General features: G+C 39.7%; 1 protein-coding gene across 1 annotated transcript in view; it reads right to left on the reverse strand.

Moving 5' to 3' along the window:
* The window catches only part of kif4 (kinesin family member 4), a 154,235-nt gene extending 145,247 nt beyond the window's left edge, over positions 1-8,988 (reverse strand). Inside the window, exon 1 of the mRNA XM_026242831.1 lies at positions 8,749-8,988. The gene's annotated coding sequence lies outside the window, so the exon portion shown is untranslated. The remainder of the gene's footprint in view (positions 1-8,748) is intronic.
* Positions 8,989-16,416: the final 7,428 nt, after the last annotated feature.

A 16,416-nucleotide genomic window follows, 5' to 3' on the forward strand; every position in this document is an offset into this window, starting at 1 on the left:
CCCGTCACTCTCAATTTTAAAGTGCTCCAACGCTGTACTTTTTTTTGCCTGCTTCATATTAGAAAAATGACGACTTCTTGTGGACATTACAAATGTCTGGGAGCGCTCTGGCGGTCTCTGGTGGTGCAAAAATGTATTACAACTAAATTCAATGCACGCCATTGACGTCACTTAACCGAGCAAAATGTTTCACTCGGTTACACAATTTTTAACGGTTAATCGGTTAACCGGTTAACCATGGACACCCCTACGAGAAACGCATCGAGCCAAACCGAATGGCATTTGGATATGAAAACATATGACGCGCACTTTCCTCTCAATAATGAAATAAAAAAAGAAAAAAAAATAAATAAATAAAATCACAGCAGTGTGAAAGCAGAAGTAAAAATGCATCTTATTACTAGGGATGGGCGTTTTCCGCAAATATCACATTCGAATATTTGAGCTCACAAAAAACGAATATTCGAATATTAATTTATTTAAATTAAGTTTAATGAGACAGACGTTATTTTTCAGCAACACTTATTGTTTCCATCATTTTTAACAAGTTTACACACAGTAAGCTTGAACATTACACAGTGTTTTGTAGCTGAAAACCTTTAACAATGCGTGCAAAAAAACAAAAGTACAGATTAAAAGCACAACAAAAAAAAAGTGAACAGAAAAAACGTAAAGCAGCCTGCAGCAATTAGGCTATTGTAGAACGTAGCCTACACTTAACTGTGAAACTTTTAAAGTGTCAGCAAATCTTTTTTGCTTTCTTTCTATTGTTTTACATGTTCTTGTTAAGAAATACGGGCATGTAAACATGATTGGGGAAAAGTCGGCTCCTTAGTCTGTTAACAATAAAGCCGGCTGCGGAGAAAACGCGCTCTGATGGCACAGACGCTGGTGGGACTCACAATAATGGTGTGCTAAGAGAATAAGTTTTGTGAAGTGCTTCGTGTTTTCGTTTCACCACTGAATGGGATCCTCATCTGGTGGAATACATGGCTCCAGCAAGAAATGTTCCCACTCATCTCGGCTGGACTCCCTGTAATCATCGCTGAAGAACTGGCTCAGCCTTTTCCGACGGAATTGGAAGTGGGCATTGCATCCTCTTCATCATGCATCTACACCGCTCGCATCAAGGAAAATGTTCTGATGTTCAAAAAAAATTTTCCATACTTCTCTCATGTTATTATGTTTGTGCCGAGGGTCTAGCGAGAAGAGGAGTTTTCACTGCATTCTCCAAGTTAACGGTGTTTATTCGTTGCTTGAGAGATGGCGCAACAATGTTCTTGAATTCGGTCACTTTCTGTGATTCTCCACGGCATATTTGAAGTACCGTAGAAGACCACAGTTCTTAGGGGCCGCCTTTTGTGCGCTCAAGTTCATTATTTCCAATGTAGCGGTATGCACGCTCATAATGGAAGAGACGCGGTCGCAATGCGCACGCTGTGCTATGCGCCCATTTTTTCCAGGTGCGTCCGCACCGCATCGAGTTAAAAACATCTCAACTTTTCAGAATGCCGCAAGCCCACCGTGGGTCATGTGACAAGAACTAAACATTCAGCTTCATCCTTTCCCATAACAACTTTGAAAGCTCAGCCAAGATTAAGGTACAGCTGATCATAGCTGTATATGGATTGCCATTTTTAAATAAATTTAAAAGCAGAGCTACTGAAAGTGATTTTTTGTGCTGCAAATCCATTTATCCTTTGCTGAAATTTCCCCGTATTCATGGAGAGAGCGCATCATTGTTGCTTAGCAACGGCAGACGCTTCAGATGCGCTTATGGCAGAGCGCTTCGGAAAGAAGGAGAAAGCGGCGCGCATAGCGTTTTCCACGCATTTTTAGGCGCGATATGTGAACGGCCCCTTATTCATTCATGAATTATTTTTGCTTGCATACATCTTCAAATATGCCGTGAAGAATCACAGAAAGTGACCAAATTAGGTTTTATTGTGAACTTTTTTTTGGCGCGAAATTCGAATATCATTTTTATTTATCGAATAATTAAAGCAGAACGAATATTTGAATGTTCGACTATCCGTGCACACCCCCTACTTATTACACCGATGTGGATGTTTGCACGAGCTCAGTAAAGCTTTCACGGCACGTCTATATTATTTTATGCAATATAGGGCTGTCACTTTTGTAAAAAAGCATTTTAAGTGTTCATTGAATCGATTGTAAAATCGATTTTTCATGTCAAAAAAAAAAAAAAAAGACGTTTCCTTTTTCAATGCCAAATAACAGATGAACGTAAAGAGTGCTGGAAACACACAAGTCAGCAATATTTCTTATTTATTGGCATTAGAGCTGTAATCGGGCCTTAAAAGTTAAGCCCGACAGGACCTGAGCCCGACAAGTACATTTTGATTGACAACTTTTTAAAAGCCCGAACCAATTTACAGTCCGACATTCAAAATAATTTATTTCTGTGATGTGCAGCTGTATTTTCAGCATCATTACTCCAGTCTTCAGTGTCACATGATCTTCAGAAATCATTCTAATATGATGATTTGCCATTCAAAAAAAACATTATTATTATTATTATTATTGTTGAAAACAGACGAGTAGATTTTTTTCAGGTTTCTTTGATAGAAAGTTTTGTTATAAATGTCTTTGTCACACTTGATCAATTTAAAGAATCCTTGCAAAATAAAATAATTAATTTATATACTTGTGATCAAAAAATCGTGATTCTCAATTTATCCAGAATCGTGCAGCCCTAGTATCTAGTCAGTAAATCTGGTTTTGTGATTACCGCTAAATCGCCATCACCTGCTTTTAAATGGAGCGGCATTTAATAGACAGAGCAAATAGATCACTAACCAGCTATTCATTATCGAAAGCGATTAATCAGTACCTACAGTAAATATTGGGGAAAAAATGACATTGCGATATTTTATTTTTCTGCGATATATATTGCGATATGAAATCTAATAAAATCTTTTCTTACAAACAAAAATGGGGTGAGCACACTTACATTCTCATTTTAAATTATTTAAACATCGACACCATCGTGTCAATTGATTAATATGCGCGAGGGAGAGAGAGCAAACAGCGCTAGTGTTGTTTGAAGACGGCTCTCTCTCTCTCTCTCTCTCTCTCTCTCTCTCTCTCTCTCTCTCTCTCTCTCTCTCTCTCTCTCTCTCTCTCTCTCTCTCTCTCTCTCTCTCTCTCTCTCTCTCTCTCTCTCTCTCTCTCTCTCTCTCTCTCTCTCTCTCTCTCTCTCTGGTCAGAACTTTCACTCTATTATGGTTAAGCTGTGCAATTAATCCGTGAATCACATTCGTCAAGGGCCAGGGAGCAGCTGGCCCACACAGTTGATGAATAACGGATCAAAGAAAATATAGCATTGTACGTTAGCAGCATGGTGAACATGCTCACAACAGACCCGGAAGAGAAGACAATGCTGATTAAAGTTGCTTTTTTTTTTGGACCAAAATGTATTTTCGATACTTCAACAAATCCTAACTGACCCTCTGATGTCACATGGACTACTTTGATGTTTTTATTACCTTTCTGGACATGGACAGTATACCGTACATACATTTTCAATGGAGAATCAGAAAGCTCTCAGACTAAATCAAAAATATTTAAAACTGTGTTCTAGGGCTGTCACTTTTGAGAAAAATCTAATTCAAACGGATATTGAATATCATGCAATGTATTCGAATATATTCAAATATCGCCTGGGAAAAACGAGCGCGTTGCATCGCGTCGCTCACATTATGAGCGAGCATACCACGCGCCTACATTGGAAATAACAAACATGAGCGCACAAAAGACGCAATGTGTGAACGGCCCCTAATGGAGATTCAATCACAAATGTTTAACAGTGAGTCATAAACAGGACTATCTGGATTATTATTTTTTTTTACTTAATGTTTGAAACAGCAGGTTATCAACTTAGAATATCAATTTATATGAAGTGCTACTATGCATATCCCACAACATTAGGCTTAATGAAAAAAGAAAAGAAAAAACGATTCAGAACAGGCACAAACGATAACGTGACAACTTAAACAGCAGCAGGAGTAAGGCATATAGCCTAGCCTAATTCATTTCTTAATATTGTTTGCAAGAAACACCAGTCTATCAACTTGATCTGGATTAAGTGAGGCTCTCTTTTCATTTACAATGTTCCCCGCAGTGTAGAACACACGTTCGGAGCACACAGACGTGCCTGGCTACTAGGGGTGTAACGGTAAGCAAAAAAATCACGCTTCGGTACGTACCTCGGTTTTAAAGTCACAGTTCGGTTCATTTTCGGTACAGTAAGGGAAAGAAATGCAAACATTATACTGCAGATTGTTTATTACTATAAACTTTTTTTAACAATTTGTTTAAAATTTTTAAATACCTTTTAATAAAATATATATAAAATAAAGAATAAGAAATAAAATACTGCTGCAAAGTTCTCCACTAAATAAAATACTCTCAGTCTCAAACCAATATCATATAATAAAATATAATGAAATATAAATAAATAACTATGGATTACTAGGGATGGGCGTTTTCCGCAAATATCACATTCAAATATTTGAGCTCACAAAATACGAATATTCGTTTATTTTAATTAAGTTTAATGAGACAGACGTTATTTTTCAGCAACATTTATTGTTTCCGTCATTTTGAACAAGCTTACACACAATAAGCTTGAACATTACACCTTGTGTTTTGTAGCTGAAAACCTTTAACAATGCATGCAAACAAAATATACAGATTACAATATACAGTACAGATTAAAAGCAAAAAAAACGTCTATTGTAGAACGTAGCCTACACTTAACTTTGAAACTTTGAAACTGTCAGCAAATCTTTTTTGTTTTTTTCTATTGTTTTACCTGTTCTTGTTAAGAAATACGGGCATGTAAACATGATCGGGGAAAAGTCGGCTTTTCCGACGAGAGAGCATTGCATCCTCTTCATCGTTGATGGCGGCGGCTGCATCCGCACCACTCGCATCAAGGAAAATGAAATGAGAAACCGGAGATGTTTGTGTCGAGGGTCTAGGGTAGACGCGAGAAGAGGAGTTTTCACTGCATTCTCCAAGTAAGCGGTGTTTATTCGTTGCTTGAGAGATGCCACAACAATGTTCTTGAATTCGGTAACTTTCTGTGATTCTCCACGGCATATTTGAAATACCGTAGAAGACCGCAGTTCTTAGAGGCCGTTCACATATCGTGTCTTTTGCGCACTCAAGTTATTTATTTCTAATGCAGGCGCGTGGTATGCGCGCTCATAATGGAAGCGACACATGTCTGACCACATCGAGTTAAAAACATCTCAACTTTTCAGAATGCCGCAAGCGCACTGCAGGTCATGTGACAAGAACTAAACATTCAGCTTCATCCTTTCCTGTAACAACGTTGAAAGCTCAGCCAAGATGAAGGAACACCTGCTCATAGCTGTATACGGATTGCAATTTTGAAATAAATTTAGTAGCAGAGCTACTGAAAGTGATTTTTTTGTGCTGCAAATCCATTTATCCTTTGCTGAAATTTCCGCGTCTTCATGGAGAGAGCACGTCATTAGCCGCATTTCCACTGTCGGGCCAGTGCGAGCCAGGGCTTAAAGCGGGCCGGGCGGGGCTCATAGCCCTGGGCCAGTAGCACCGAGGCCAGAATAGCGCAGGGTTTCCACAGTGGAGCTTGAAAACACGCCTCTCAGAACAACGTCATGCAACCTCAAAATTTCACCATCAAAGAGAAGTTATCAGAAAACTAAGAAATAAGTCACTGGAACATGCTCGATCACAAAACGAACATGATAAAAGCGGCCGTTTGTTTGCATGCTTTGTTATATATTCAAATTCAAAAGCATCAATGTTTTAACTATAGAATACATGATACATTGATCATATTGATTTAATTTATCAGGACTCAAAATTAATCACACATAAATACACTTATTTCTATTTTATTTATTTATTTTTAACACTCATGAAAATAGCCTGCTTATTCAGTCGAGTCTATTTCTGTTTATTAGCCACAGAAGCCATCATATTTAGAATGAATGATAATATCTCTATTCTTATAAAAGCTCCCGAACAAAAAACATTATTTGGCTATATTCTTTTATGATAGGCAACGTGAGAAAAACTCTCGAGACGAGGCTTGTGACAGATAATATAAGTTACTTAATAAATATACGATTGTGATCGAGAATAAGGAGCTGACGTCCGATTTCTTCAAGCAGTCATATTTTACCATGTTTACTATATGTTTAGCGTGCATATCTTTTTCATCGCTTATAAATATTTCTGCCTTGCATGGTCATTCTAATCCACATTGGATCAAGTTATTTCAAACACTCGCTGCTGACTGAAAGAGAGTTGAGCTCGACTTATTTAAAAAAAGTGTTCAATGCTGATGTTAAAGCGGTTATCTTTCTGAAATGATTCGCAGCGAGCAACAGACTCTCTATTTTTATAAAAGCTCCCAAACAAAAATCATTATTATATTTTGATGATATGCAACGTGGAGCTAAACTCACGAAACGAGACGACAGATAAAATGTTACTTAGTAAATACACAATTGTAATAGAAAATAAGAAGCTGACGTCTGATTTATCCAAGCGGTCATATTTACCATGTTTACTATGGTAACGTTAATGTTTAGCGTGCAATAGTCTTTTACATCGCTTATAAATATGTCTGCCTTGTTTAGTGATTATAATCCACATCGGATCAAGTTATTTCAAACACTTGCTGCTAACTAAGAGTGAGTTTTGAGCTCAACTTATTTTAAAACGTCTTTAATGCTGGTGTTAAAGCTGTTATCTTTCTGAAATAATCCGCGCTGACGCTCTCTAGACACGGAGAAACTCCGCCTTTGTTCATAACCCCTCCTCTAGCCCAAGCTGGCCCGCTTTGACCCAAGGTTTTCATTGGGCCAAAAAACCCTGGGCCGTCGGCACCGAGGAAGCCCCAGCGAGGCACGATCAAGCCCCGGAAGTGACAGTGGAAACGCGACTGGCCCTGGCACGCACTAGCATGCCCGGTCTTAGCTCGATAGTGGAAACACGGCTATTGTTGCTTAGCAATGGCAGACACCTCAGGAGTGCCAAAGTCCTTTCAGCCACTCGGCCGCCATCTTGGCAACGCCTCCGGGCAGCTATTTCAGAATAACAAGACCAACACCTATCTAAATGAATGGGCAGAGAGTCAGAACTGCACTTTCACTGGTCACTGGGACATAAAAATAGCATGTATAGAAAGAGCAATGAAATATGATTAAAATCTCTGAAAAAATTTTATGACTTTGCCCCAAAATAAGGTTTACAATGCCTTTTTCCCCACAGCTTATACTTTTACTACGCATGCGCAAGGCTTATTTTTTGCTTACATCTTCCAATATGCCGTGGAGAATCACAGAAAGTGACCAAATTAGATTTTATTGTTAACTTTTTTTTTTTTTTTTCGAAATTCGAGTATCATTTTTATGTATTTGAATAATTAGAGCAGAACGAATATTCGAATGTTCGACTATACGTGCACACCCCTAATGATTACAGTGCAGCATTACCAATCCCAGCTTGTAGGCCTGCTCATATTTAAAATATATATATAATTGGTCAGAATTAAGAGCAAAGATATTTCGGATATTAAATGTCATGTTCGATGCATATTTGAATATCGAATAAAAAGTGACAGCCCTACTGTGTTACGAATATGAACTGAGTTCTTACGGGTTTGGAACGACATGAGGGTGAGTCTTTAATGACATAATTTTAATATTTGGGTGAACTAACCCTTAACAGTTGACAGACATGTGTTCTTAACTAAACAACTTGTAAACAATAATAAAATACTTATCCCAGTTTAGTTATTTCCCCAGTTGCATAGTTTAAATTGTGAATTGCATCCACTAAAAAGTTGACAGAATGTACTTTCTGTACTTGTTTTGCACTACTTCAGTTACATGTGTGTTCTTTAATAAAAAGTGATCACTTGGTCTAGATTTTTTTTTTAACTGCTTAAATTACCTGTTCAATCTAAACTGTGTTTTTTTTTTAATGGGCAAAATAATTCTTTAAATGCAAACATATCGAGATATATATCGAACATGACAATATCGAGATTTTTTTATATATCGCCCAGCCCTAAGTCAAGAAGTCAACAACAACAAACCACATCTGTGGTGCAGATGACTCTCACAATGCATGCATGCATTATTCTAAAACACTTAACGTTCCTAAACACCGACCAGGGAAACCCATATTTTAGTGTTTAAAAATATTACTAACTTTAAAAAGTTAGTGTTTATTACAATTAAGGTTTGACCGAAATTTTTATTTCCCTGGTGGGTGTTTAGGAACGTTAAGCCACGGTAAGCGTTTTTCACGTGAAGCATTTTAGAATGTCCCTCATGCATGCATGCAGACATCCACATATTCATACATGTCAAGCAAAATGCAAAGCAGGATAAGTATTTTATCCAAAATAAGTTTGTATGCAACAGATTTAACATCCAAAAATAGTCTTTAAAATGAAAAGCAAAAGATATATATATATATATATATATATATATATATATATATATATATATATATATATATATATATATATATCTGTGTGTGTGTGTGTGACAAGGCCCTAACGTTAAGGCCTGGACTGCCCTTAATACGAATATAAATTCAACTTTATATACACATTCTACAGACACGCATCTCCACTAAACAATACACACACAAACAAAAAAAAATCAAGGAGTTGATACAACAAAACAGGATTTTTAAAACGTATGTCATTACCTTGCACGCTGTAATCTGCTGTTATCCTGCTCGATGAGTAAAACTCAGTAAAAATTCCTTTTTGCAAAAACTCAAATAAATTTTAAATAGGAAAGGACAACCTTAATCGCACTCCCAATAAACCGCTATTTTATACAAAGACAGACTTCGTTGACCGTTTCTGTCATAAAAATCCGTGAATCGCTGTTTTTCTAAACAAAGACCCTGCCCGCCACATTCAAATATCAAGCTCCGCCTTTGACGTCATTACGTAGTTATCATCATTCAGCTACGCCCTTTCCACAATGACGTTGTTTTACTTGTCCTTCCGCAAATCTTAAAGGGGTCATATGATGCTATTTTAAAGATTATTATTTGGTGTATTTGTTGTAACAGAATATGTTGACATGCTTTAATGTTCAAAAAACCAATTTTTAAAATACTCTACATTATTGTAGGTCCTCAATGCTCCACCTCTTTCAAACGCCTCGTTTTCTACAAAGCCCCTCCCTCCTTCGTAAACGCAGTCTACTCTGCTCAAGATCAGTTGGCTTAAACAGTTTAGAGAGAACGCATGTGTATTTGTGGAATTTTAATGCCAGTTATGTTTCTCTCAGTTTGGACTTGATTTTCTTCTCATGTGTAACTGTAAAATTGATTAACTACCGGCTATATTATCTGCCTTCTGCAGGTTCTCTTGGCTTGGTCGTAAATATTCAAGCACAACTTCTCACCCCACAGATCTTTTATTTTTGTTTTATAAAAGAGTAAATACATTTTTTCAGAGTTGGTTTATACTGTTGATCAGTCCCCATCAAACAATGACCTGGCGGTCTCAGGATTTGGGGCAGCTCAAATTCAGTGTGATGGGAAGTCATTTTACCAACTCGGACCTTTGAGTCTCGTTCCGCAAAATGAAAATATTTTTTCTAGTCATTTCATTCATTTTTATCAAAATATTATTAAAATGTTACATGTGACTTCCCTAATACTTGCGCAAACGTTGATCACACATCACTACCAGAGATGTATAGTAACGAAGTAGAACTACTTCCCTACTGTACTTAAGTACTAAAAGGCGGTATCTGTACTTTACTGGAGTATTATTTTTTTCTCCTACTTCCACTTTTACTTCGGTACAAATTTTCGCTGAGTTTAATACTTTTACTCCGATATTTTTTTATGTGCTGCATCGTTACTCGTTACAATTATAATAATGTTACGAATCATTCCATTACAAACCACTGCCAGAACTGTAGATGGCAGGTTTGATGAAGCTGCCACATCATTGAGCGAATCAAGCGATTAAGAAGACTTCGTGTGCTGACTGAACTGCTGTGAAGAGAGAAATGAACACCGAGCCGAGCCAGATAATGACTCGTTCACGAGTCAAGAACCGGTTGCATCGGTTCTCGGATGACCAGTAACGTTAGTTCTTTCTGACAGTTCGATTCAATAAACCAGTTGAAGAAAACAGTTCACCGATTCTTTTGCGCTCGATGCAATGGCGTCATTGGCGTTTACTGCACCTGGGCTCGAGTCATAACATTAACACAGAATCAGTTCGGAATCAATCACCAAAAGAATCAGTTCGGTTCAGACGCTCTGTGTGTCGGTTTGCTTCACGCTAAATCACACATGCGCAGTATCATCAGCTCCTCGGTTCACGAATCGGACGCGTCTGACAGAAACGGTTCTTGACTCGTGAACGAGTCATTATCTGGCTCGGCTCGGTGTTCATCTACAGTTCTCTCTTCACAGCAGTTCAGTCAGTGTACTGTTTGAGTCAATGAATTACTCCGGGATATTGGTTTGTTTTAACTCAGAGGGAGTGTCAGACACATTAAACAAGTTAACAGCTTAATTCATCTGTGGATTAATGCGTATTGGAGACGCGAACTGTTTAAAACGATTCAATTCGATTTGGTGGACTGTTTCAAAAAGACCCGGTTACATCGAATGATTCGTTCGCGAACCGGATATCACAAACTGCTTTGTTTTTAACTGTCTTACAACAGACACGGAAGAGAAGACAATGCTGAATAAAGTCGTAGTTTTTGCTATTTTTGGACCAAAATGTATTTTCGATGCTTCAAAAAATTCTAAATGACCCTCTGATGTCTTACAGGTTTGAAACAACATGAGGGTAAGTTATTAATGACATCATTTTGCAAATTGGGCTAACTAACCCTAGTAACCGTTTTTTTGTTTACAAGAAGTTACAGTCAAAGGAATTGTGATTGTCCTTTCATCATTTGAAATAGTAAAAACAATATGTTCAAACTTTTGACTACTTTCTTTAATAGCTACATAACACACTTCTACTTTTACTTTCAGTACTTGAGTGGTAAATTTTAAAATAGACTACTTGCAATACTTAAGTACAAAAAATGTTGAATACTTTAGTACTTCTACTTAAGTGTGGTGCTTAAAGAGCACTTCAACTTCTACTCAAGTCACTTTTTTGATAGAGCACTTGTACTTTTACTCAAGTATGGGTCTCTAGTACTTTATACATCTCTGATCCCTACCTATACTTGTGCAAACGTTGATCACACTATAAACAATAATACTATAAGAAACAGAAATATTAATTAATTGTTTACCTGGATCTTCAGTTTATGATTAGTTCACCTCACCTCTTATCTGACAAGTCTTTGGGTTTGAGTCATTCTTTCAACACCTGATTAGGCCTGTCGCGATAGTCGATAAATCCATTAATCGCACGCCAAAAAAAAAAGAGCTCAATAATTTTTTCTTCCGCGATAATTTATTTTTTAAATTTTTATGTCAACTTTATTTATATAGCGCTTTAAACAAAATACTTTGTGTCAAAGCAACTGAACAACATTCATTAGGAAAACAATGTGTCAATAATGCAAAAAGACAGTTAAAGGCAGTTCATCATTGAATTCAGTGACTCTGTTCAGTTTAAATAGTGTCTGTGTATTTATTTGCAATCAATGCAATCAATTGTGTGTTCTTTAATAAAAAGTGATCACTTGGTCTAGATTTTTTTCAACTTTTTAAATTACCTGTTAAATCCAAACTGTGTTTGTTTTTTTAATTGGCAAAATAATTATTTAAATGCAAACATATCGAGATATATATCTAACATTGTAAAAATTGACAATATCGAGATTTTTTATATTTCGCCCAGCCCTAGTAGAAGTCAAAGTCAACAACAACAAACCACATCTGTGGTGCAGATGACTCTCACAATGCATGCATGCATTTTTCTAAAACACTTAACGTTCCTAAACACCGACCAGGGAAACCCATATTTCGGTCAAACCTTAATTGTAATAAACACTAACTACTGTCAAAAGAACGAACCACATGAAGTGAATAAAATTCCGTTAAGAGTTTTCTCCCCCATAGAAGTCCATTAGAAGGAAACAGCTTAACGTGGTTTAACGTACCTTAACAATGACCGGGGAAAACCAAACTTCTTTTATTAAGCATATACACTGAATAATATCATGTTAAGTATTTGCAATCAAGTCAACGATATCGCTGTAGATGAAGTGACCCCAACTAAGCAAGCCAGAGGCGACAGCAGCAAGGAACCTAAACTTCATCAGTGACAGAATGGAGAAAAAAAACCTTGGGAGAAACCAGGCTCAGTTGGGGGGCCAGTTCTCCTCTGACTAGACGAAACCAGAAGTTCAATTCCAGGTGGCAGCAAAGTCAGATTGTGCAGAAGAATCATCTGTTTCCTGTGGTCTTGTCCCGGTGGTCATGTGAGAAAAGGTATTTACAGGGGATCTGTATCTGGGGCTCTAGTTGTCCTGGTCTCCACTGTCTTTCAGGGCTGTAGAGGTCCTTTCTAGGTGCTGATCCACCATCTGGTCTGGATACGTACTGGATCCACGTGGCTGCAGTGACCCTCTGATCTTGATACAGACTGGGTCTGTTGGCTACGGTGACCTCGGAATAAGAGAGAAACAGACTAATATTAGTTTAGATGCCAAGCATATTAGTATGTTATGTGTAAGCCAGGTTAAAGAGATATAAATTTAAACTTTAAGAGCGTGTCTGCCTCCCGAACAATGTTAGGTAGGTTATTCCAGAATTTAGGTGCCAAATAGGAAAAAGAACTGCCAATCGCAGTTGATTTTGATATACTAGGTCAGGGATAGGCAACTCCGGTCCTGAAGGGCCACTATCCTGCAGAGTTTAGCTTCAGCCCTCATAAAAACTCACCTGCCTGCATCTATTTAGTAATCCCGAAAACACTGATTGCCTTGTTCAGGTGTGTTTAATTAGGGTTGGAGCTAAACTCTGCAGGATAGTGGCCCTCCAGGACTGGAGTTGTGTATCCCTGTACTAGGTATTATCAAATTGCCTGAGTTTTGTGAACGTAGCGGACGTAGAGGATTATAATCCAAAAGGAGCTCATTCAAATACTGAGGTGCTAAACCATTCAGGGCTTTATGAGTAACAAGCAATATTTTAAAATCTATATAATGTTTGATAGGGAGCCAGTGCAGTGTTGACAGGACCGGGCTAAAATGGTCATACTTCCTGGTTCTAGTGAGAACTCTTGCTGCTGCATTTTGGACTAGCTGTAGTTTGTTTACTAAGCGTGCAGAACAACCACCCAATAAAGCATTACAATAATCTAACCTTGAGATCATAAATTAATAGATTAACATTTCTGCATTTGACATTGAGAGCATAGTCCGTAATTTAGACATATTTTTGAGATGGAAAAATGCAGTTTTCTAAGGAAAGATTGCGATCAAATAGCACACCTACAGTAGGTTCCTAACTGATGTCGAAGAATTGACAGAGCAGCCATCAAGTCTTATACAGTGTTCTAGGTTATTAGATGCAGAGTTTTTTGTTCCTATAATTAACACCTCTGTTTTTTTCAGAATTTAGCAGTAAGAAATTACTCGTCTTCCAGATTTTTATATCGACTATGCATTCCATTAGTTTTTCAAATTGGTGTTTTTCACCAGGCTGCGAAGAAATATAGAGCTGAGTATTATCAGCATAACAGTGAAAGCTAACACCATGTTTCCTGATGATATCTCCCAAGGGTAACATATAAAGCATGAAGAGTAGTGGCCCTAGTAATGATCCTTGAGGTACTCCTGTCACAGTGTCTGGTTTGTGTTACCTGGGTAAACACTAGATGTCCTCCTTCCCCATGGTGTCTGTCACTTCCTGAACCACATTCCCCACGATCTCTGTCTCCTCATTTCACTCAGCTGTCCTTGGTCATTAATCATTGCACTCAGCCAATTCCCCATTAGCATTGTCATTTCCCTGTGTATTTATTCCCTGTCTGTGCCTGTATGTGTCACAGAGTCCTTGTATTGATCACGCCACTTCAGAGTCCTACTGTCACGGTTGGTAAACCGTGATCTCTGGGTTTTGCACTTTGTGGTGAAGTCTGTGTGTTTTGCGTCTGCACTGATTAGTTTGTGGGCGTCTCCGTTAATTGTCATCAGCAGTAGCTGTCACTCATTACACACTCCCTATATATTGGCTTGTCTCACGTCTTGTGTTTGTGAGAACGTTGTTTCATGTCTGATCTCTGTCTCTTGCTTTTGTGTTGTTTGCGTTGGATGCCCGTGTCTCCCCCCGTAATCTCATCCACTCTTCGCACTTCCACAAGCATCACGACTAACCTTCGGCTCGATTCCCCGCAGTTCCTGTGCCATCCTCTCCTGCTGCCTTCTCACTGTCACCATCTTGGATTGTCGTCTTCCCAGCATCGTGTTGTACTCTTGTTTGTTTGTTTTATATTCATTACACTGTTTAACTCACACTTGTTTCCAGCTCCTCCTTCACCCAGTCGTCACAGAACGTTCTCACAATCATGGAAGCAGCGAGCACCAACACTCTAACAGACTTTATGCACCACAGTGTCAAACGCATTGATCAGCAGCAGGAGAGCATCTCTAACACCGGACGTGCTATCCAAGCGCTGGTGGCACAGGTGCCCGAGCTCACTCAGCAGATCCATCAGCTCACTTCTCCCACTGCGCCCATCGCCTGCACCGCCCTTCCCCCGGGAGACCCCCCAGGATCATTTCCGGCCAGAGCCACGACTTCCGGCGCCAGAAAACTACTCTGATGAGCCAGCTTTCTGCAGAACTTTTCTAAATAAGTGTTCCATGCACTTTGCCTTACAGCCCCGCACCTTCGCCACGAGGAAGGTGGCGTTCATGCTCATTCTACTGTCGTGTTGCGTCTCGTTCCACACCCTCTCGGAGGAAATGAGGAGGCTATTTGATCGAGCCGCGGCCGGCAGGGAAGCCGCTCACCAGCTCTCAGACCTACATCAGGGAACCTCTTCGGTCACGGATTACACCATTCAGTTCCGCACCCTGGCGCCTGCGTGCCAGTGGGATGAGGCGGCGCAGTGGGATTGATTCCTGCATGGGCTGGCCGACCGTGTCCAAAAGGAGATCTACCTCTTCGAGCTGCCCCCCACACTCAACGGTCTTATTGACTTAGCCTTACGAGTTGATGCCCGGATTAATCACCTGGGTCGTCAGACCAGTCCTACACGCCATACCATCTCTCCGGACAGGGGGCGCTCGAGTCGAGAGAACGCGGTCGGTCCCGTTGACGACCACAAACCCATGCAGGTGGGTAGAGCTCGGCTGTCCCGGAGGGAGAGAGAACGGCAGAGGTCCCAAGGACTATGCCTGTACTGTGGAGGCTCAGGACATACCAACTTCTCCTGCCCAGTAAAAGAGCCAGCCCGGTAGTAAACTTGAGGCTACTATCGGGTGGGATCTCCACTGGGAAGTCCTCGACAACATCATCGACTCTCCTTCTGGTGAAACTGCGGTGGGAGAATCACACTCATGACTGTCACGCCCTTCTGGACTCAGGAGCCGAAGGTAATTTCATCGACTCACTCCTTGCACATCACCTGAACATTCCTGTCCTGTCTGTGTCTCTTCCCATCCATGTCACGGCACTCAACGGCCAGGAACTGCCTCACGTCACACACTACACAGAACCCATCACTCTGCTCACTTCTGGCAATCATTGTGAAACCATATCCTTTTTCCTCATGGACTCCCCTGTAGCTCCCATTGTGTTAGGTCACCCCTGGTTAATAAAACATAATCCACGAGTGGAGTGGGGTTCCAACACAGTCACATTGTGGAGTGAAAGTTGTGAATCTTGTCTGGTTTCTGCTTGTCCTGTTGTCCCTGTTTCTGTCTTTCAGAAGGAGAACATGGTATTGCCAAACGTGCCCGCAGAATATCTGGACCTGAAGGAGGTGTTCAGTAAGTCCCGTGCTGCTTCTCTTTCTCCTCATCGTCCCTACGACTGTGCTATAGATTTAGTGCCAGGTAAGTCTCCGCCTAAAGGCAAATTATACTCTCTTTCTATTCCTGAGAGGGAGGCCATGGAGAAATACATTTCTGATTCCTTAGCATCTGGGTTCATCCGTCCTTCCTCTTCTCCAGCAGGGGCGGGATTATTTTTTGTGGGTAAGAAGGATGGTTCTCTGCAACTTGTATTGATTACCGAGAGCTGAACAACATTACGATAAGGACACTTATCCATTACCACTCATGTCTTTAGCTTTCGAGAGGTTACAGGGAGCATCCGTATTCACAAAATTGGATTTACGTAATGCTTATCATTTGGTCCGCATCAGGAAGGGGGGTGAATGGAAAACCACCTTTAATACCCCCAGAGGGCACTTTG

This window comes from Carassius auratus, unplaced genomic scaffold, assembly GCF_003368295.1.
Source record: "Carassius auratus strain Wakin unplaced genomic scaffold, ASM336829v1 scaf_tig00002276, whole genome shotgun sequence".
In the NCBI taxonomy this organism is placed as follows: Eukaryota; Metazoa; Chordata; class Actinopteri; order Cypriniformes; family Cyprinidae; genus Carassius; species Carassius auratus.